The 6,471-nt window shown below is 41.4% G+C and overlaps 1 pseudogene; it reads left to right on the forward strand.

Moving 5' to 3' along the window:
• On the forward strand, window positions 1-852 carry LOC102273539 (olfactory receptor 1f45-like; annotated as a pseudogene).
• Window positions 853-6,471: the final 5,619 nt, after the last annotated feature.

A 6,471-nucleotide genomic window follows, 5' to 3' on the forward strand; every position in this document is an offset into this window, starting at 1 on the left:
ATGAACTGCAGCAAGAACCCTGACTTTGTCCTCTCAGGACTGTCCAGTGACCCAGACAAACCACAGCTCCTCTTTGGTCTCTTCCTGGCCCTCTACTTGCTGAGTCTCTTAGGAAACTCACTACTGCTGCTGGCTATTGGCACTGACATCCACCTCCACACCCCCATGTACTTCTTCCTCAGCCAGCTCTCCCTGGTCGACCTCTGCTTCACTACCACCACAGCCCCAAAATGCTGGAGACTTTGTGGACCAGCAGCAGACTGATCTCCTTCTCTGAGTGTCTGGCCCAGTTATATTTCTTTGCAGTTTTTGCTGATATGGACAACCTGCTTTTGACTGCCATGGCTATCAGCCACTATGCTGCCATCTGCCATCCCCTGCACTATGCACTCCTAATGACTCCTTGCAGATGTGCACTGCTGGTGGGTGGGTCATGGGGAGTGGCCCACTCTATCTCTCTTGTCCATGCCCTGTTGCTATCCCAGCTCTCATTCTATACTAATCAAGAAATTCCCCCCTTTTTCTGTGATTTCAGACCACTCTTTAGACTTTTCCTGCTCTGATACCCACCTCAATGAGGACCTGATGATGGTTCTGACAGGACTCTTAGGAATCAGCCCTCTCCTCTGCATCATAAGCTCCTATGCCCATATTTTCCTTGCTGTAGCTCGGGTCCCATCAGCACAGGGCAAAAAGAAAGCCCTGGCCACATGCAGCTCCCACCTCTCCATGGTCATCCTCTTCTACAGCTCAGTCTTTGCCACCTACCTGAAGTCCCCATCAGTCCCCTCTGTCAGCTTCTCATGCCTCACCCCTGACCATGACACCAGGAAGAGAGAATTTGGAGGCTGAGTCATATCACAAAAGAGAGTGACACCTTGGGCTTTCCACAAATCCATACTCCCAGAGCATAAAACCAAGCCTACTTGATTCAAGATGATCTTCAAGGTCAAGATGACCTCCATGACTTGAAATGTCTGCTAGAACAAAAACCAATCTTCTTCTAAAGAAAGTAAGAGAATCCAGAGTTTCCTCAACAACCTATATTTAATCAAAAAATTATTAGTCATACAAATAATTGGTAAAATCTGATCAATATTCAAGAGAAAAGGAAATGAATAAAAACTAAATTTGATGTGGCCCAGATATAGGAATCCACAGACAAACGTTTTACAACAGCTACAAATACATTCAAAACATTAAAAGAAAATATATGTTCAAATAATTAAATCATTTTGGCATTAATCAGCAACTTTTATCAACTTTTATCACCTAAAGATATTAGGTGAAAATCTGATTGAAAACTGAATACACAGATCAGACAGATGCCGCCTGAACCCTCTGGTCTATAATATAAATAGCATCACTAAAAATAGGACAACCAATCATTGTGCACCTCATGATATGGTGCAGTAGAAATCACAGGAGCTCTATGATATTCTGCTAAAAAGCTAACCCAGATCCAGTCAAGCTTCTATCTTAATATTAGTTTTGTAGTTTAAGTGCCTGATAATTACCCTTTTTATTGTAATGTAAATGTTTGACATTAAGGTTCTGATTGCCAGGCATTTATTTCAAACACATTTATCTCAAATAAATGTATAGTCAACTACACATCTAGATAAAGAGCTGGGCCACCCCACCCATGAAGTTCTTCTTTTAGAAAACCCTGGATGACCTCCATTAACTGACCACTTGAGTTACTCTGCTTTTCCCACCCTTTCTTTAATTCCTGCTCCCATGTTTTATATTCACCTATAAAGAGTGAACCTATGAAACCCTAGGCACCGCCCACCCTTGACCCTAATAACTGCAGAGCCTCTGTCTCTCTTTCTTTCTCCCTAAATTATCTTTGTGTGGCCCCAGGTGTTCCATGCAACCTCCAAGACCTATGAATAACAAACTTTATTTTTTCAGGGCTTTCCTGGTGGCTCAGATAGTAAAGAATCTGCCTACAATGCAGGAGACCTGGGTTTGACCCCTGGATTGGGAAGATCCCCTGGAGAAGGGAACAGCTACCTACTCCAGCATTCTGGCCTGGAGAATTCCATGGACAGAGGAGCCTGGCAGTCTACAGTGAGCCTGGCAGCCTACAGAACTTTGAAAAAACAAGGTTTGAAAAAACCAACCTTGTTTTTTCAAAGTTCTATCATGCTGCGGTTCATGGGGTCGCAAAGAGTCAGACACGACTGAGCGACTGATCTGATCTGATCTGATCATGATTGTTGCTGAGGTGCATCCTGCAATCATAATAAGAACCACAAGGGTCAGCCCAGCCACATCATTGGCCTTTATCAGAGAAATGTCTGTGGGGTCAGCCCAGGTGAGTGCCCCAGGCATTCTTAGCTGATAGCATCGCAACACCATCAATAGGCTGAGACCAAAACAAAACAATTTTATATAAAATACAAGATATAGGGATAGACACCAAACAAAACCATAAGTCAGAAGAAAGTCTAATGTAGAATATAAACTGTTCTACAGATAAAGAGATTTCTCCAATAAGTCAAAGGCATGAAAAAAAAAAAGAGAGAGAAGGACTGCTATGAAATAAAGGACTAAGAAATATAAGATACATTGTGTGAACTTTGTTTACATCTTAATTTTAAGAATTTACTTAAAGATAATTAGAGAAATTTGAACCCAGTCTGTGTATTAGATGCCACTGGAATAGTATTTTAAAATATTGTAGCATCAGGTTTGGCACTTTTTTTTCTTTAAATGCCTTTATCAGTCACCGAGCATACCAAATACAGTAGACCCTTGAACAACACCAAGGTTAGGGGCAATGAACCACTGAGAAGGTGAAAATCCACCCATAACCTTGAGTTGATCCTCCATAAACATGGTTCCTCTGTACACATGAAGTTCCCTATGCACAGATTCAACCAGCCACAAATCCTGTACTGCTGTAGTTTTTACTATTGCAAATGTCTGCCTGTGAGTGGACCTGTGCAGTTCAAACCCATGTTGTTCAAGAATCACACAGAATACAATTCTTGCACACAGAATACAATTTATACAACACACACAACACAATACTTATAAAACTGAAATTTGCTCCAAAATTTTCCAGAAAAAGAAAAAAGAAGAAGTTTTAGGCAGTAGAAATAGGATTGGCAAATATTTATATTGATGCTAGATGATGGCTGTGTGGGGTTCATTATAATGTTCTATCTACTTTTGTGTACATTTGAAATTTTCTACAACAAAATAGCTAAACAATTAAAATGCGTTCAGCTTTAAATTTATCTTTATATGCTTTTCCGTAAACGTGGCAATTCAACTCCTAAGAATTTATTGTAGGAAAATCTAAATGTGAACTATATTTGTATGGTGAACTAAGAGCTTTGACAATAGAAGATTACTTAAATCATGTTTCAGATCAGATCAGATCAGTCGCTCAGTCATGTCCGACTCTTTGTGACCCCATGAATCACAGCACGCCAGGCCTCCCTGTCCATCACCAACTCCCAGAGTTCACTCAGACTCACGTCCATCGAGTTGGTGATGCCATCCAGCCATCTCATCCTCTGTCCTCCCCTTCTCCTCTTGCCCCCAATCCCTCCCAGCATCAGAGTCTTTTCCAATGAGTCAACTCTTCGCATGAGGTGACAAAGTACTGGAGTTTCAGCTTTAGCATCATTCCTTCCAAAGAAATCCCAGGGCTGATCTCCTTCAGAAAGGACTGGTTGGATCTCCTTGCAGTCCAAGGGACTCTCAAGAGTCTTCTCCAACACCACAGTTCAAAAGCATCAATTCTTCAGCGCTCAGCCTTCTTCACAGTCCAACTCTCACATCCATACATGACCACAGGAAAAACCATAGCCTTGACTAGATGAACCTTTGTTGGCAAAGTAATGTCTCTGTTTTTGAATATGCTATCTAGGTTGGTCATAACTTTCCTTCCAAGGAGTAAGCATCTTTTAATTTCATGGCTGCAGTCACCATCTGCAGTGATTTTGGAGCCCAGAAAAATAAAGTCTGACAGTTTCCACTGTTTCCCCATTTATTTCCCATGAAGTGATGGGACCAGAGGCCATGATCTTCATTTTCTGAATGTTGAGCTTTAAGTCAACTTTTTCACTCTCCACTCTCACTTTCATCAAGAGGCTTTTTAGTTCCTCTTCACTTTCTGCCATAAGGGTGGTGTCATCTGCATATCTCAGGTTATTGATATTTCTCCCAGCAATCTTGATTCCAGCTTGTGTTTCTTCCAGTCCAGCGTTTCTCATGATGTACTCTGCATATAAGTTAAATAAACAGGGTGACAATATACAGCCTTGACATACTCCTTTTCCTATTTGGAACCAGTCTGTTGTTCCATGTCCAGTTCTAGCTGTTGCTTCCTGACCTGCATACAAATTTCTCAAGAGGCAGGTCAGGTGGTCTGGTATTCCCATCTCTTTCAGAATTTTCCACACTTTATTGTCATCCATACAGTCAAAGGCTTTGGCATAGTCAATAAAACAGAAATAGATGCTTTTCTGGAACTCTCTTGCTTTTTCCATGAGCCAGCAGATGTTGGCAATTTGATCTCTGGTTCCTCTGCCTTTTCTAAAACCAGCTTGAACATCAGGAAGTTCACGGTTCATGTATTGCTGAAGCCTGGCTTGGAGAATTTTGAGCATTACTAGCGTGTGAGATGAGTGCAATTGTGTGGTAGTTTGAGCATTCTTTGGCATTGCCTTTCTTTGGGATTGGAATGAAAACTGACCTTTTCCAGTCCTGTGGCCACTGCTGAGTTTTCCAAATTTGCTGGCATATTGAGTGCAGCAATTTCACAGCATCATCTTTCAGGATTTGGAATAGCTCAACTGGAATTCCATCACCCCCACTAGCTTTGTTCATAGAGATGCTTTCTAAGGCCCACTTGACTTCACATTCCAGGATGTCTGGCTCTAGGTCAGTGATCACATCATCGTGATTCTCTGGGTCATGAAGATCTTTTTTGTACAGTTCTTCTGTGTATTCTTGCCACCTCTTCTTCATATCTTCTGCTCCTCTTAGGTCCATACCATTTCTGTCTTTTATCGAGCCTATCTTTGCATGAAATGTTCCTTTGGTATCTCTAATTTTCTTGAAGAGATCTTTAGTCTTTCCCGTTCTGTTGTTTTTCTCTATTTCTTTGCATTGATTGCTGAAGAAGGCTTTCTTATCTCTTCTTGCTATTCTTTGGAACTCTGCATTCAGATGTTTATATCTTTCCTTTTCTCCTTTGCTTTTTGCTTCTCTTCTTTTCATAGCTATTTGTAAGGCCTCCTCAGACAGCCATTTTGCTCTTTTGCATTTCCTTTCCATGGGGATGGTCTTGATCTCTGTCTCCTGTACAATGTTATGAACCTCATTCCATAGTTCATCAGGCACTCTATCTATCAGATCTAGTCCCTTAAACCTATTTCTCACTTCCACTGTATAATCATAAGAGATTTGATTTAGGTCATACCTGAATGGTCTAGTGGTTTTCCCTACTTTCTTCAATTTCAGTCTGAATTTGGCAATAAGGATTTCATGGTCTGAGCCACAGTAAGCTCCTGGTCTTGTTTTTGCTGACTATATAGAGCTTCTCCATCTTTGGCTGCAAAGAATATAATCAATCTGATTTCGGTGTTGACCATCTGGTGATGTCCATGTATAGAGTCTTCTCTTGTGTTGTTGGAAGAGGGTGTTTGTTATGACCAGTGCATTTTCTTGGCAAAACTCTATTAGTTTTGCCCAGAAAATGACATTGGAGAAGGGAATGGCAAACCACTTCAGTATTCTTGCCTTGAGAACCCCATGAACAGTATGAAAAGGCAAAACGATAGAATACTGAAAGAGGAACTCCCCAGGTCAGTAGGTGCCCAATATGCTACTGGAGATCAGTGGAGAAATAACTCCAGAAAGAATGAAGGGATGGAGCCAAAGCAAAAACAATACCCAGCCGTGGATGTGATTGGTGATAGAAGCAAGGTCTGATGCTGTAAAGAGCAACATTGCATAGGAACCTGGAATGTCAGGTCTGTGAATCAAGGCAAATTGGAAGTGGTCAAACAAGAGATGGCAAGAGTGAATGTTGACATTCTAGGAATCAGTGAACTTAAATGGACTGGAATGGTTGAATTTAACTCAGATGACCATTATATCTAGTACTGCGGGCAGGAGTCCCTCAGAAGAAATGGAGTGGCCATCATGGTCAACAAAAGAGTCCGAAATGCAGTACTTGGATGCAATCTCAAAAATGACAGAATGATCTCTGTTCGTTTCCAAGGCAAACCATTCAATATCACAGTAATCCAAGTCTATGCCCCAACCAGTAACGCTGAAGAAGCTGAACGGATCTGTGAAGACCTACAAGACCTTTTAGAACTAACACCCAAAAAAGATGTCCTTTTCATTATAGGGGATTGGAATGCAAAAGTACGAAGTCAAGAAACACCTGGAGTAACAGGCAAATTTGGCCTTGAAATACGGAATGAAGCAGGGCAAAGA

Source organism: Bos mutus, chromosome 23 (genome assembly GCF_027580195.1).
Source record: "Bos mutus isolate GX-2022 chromosome 23, NWIPB_WYAK_1.1, whole genome shotgun sequence".
NCBI classification, from domain to species: domain Eukaryota; kingdom Metazoa; phylum Chordata; class Mammalia; order Artiodactyla; family Bovidae; genus Bos; species Bos mutus.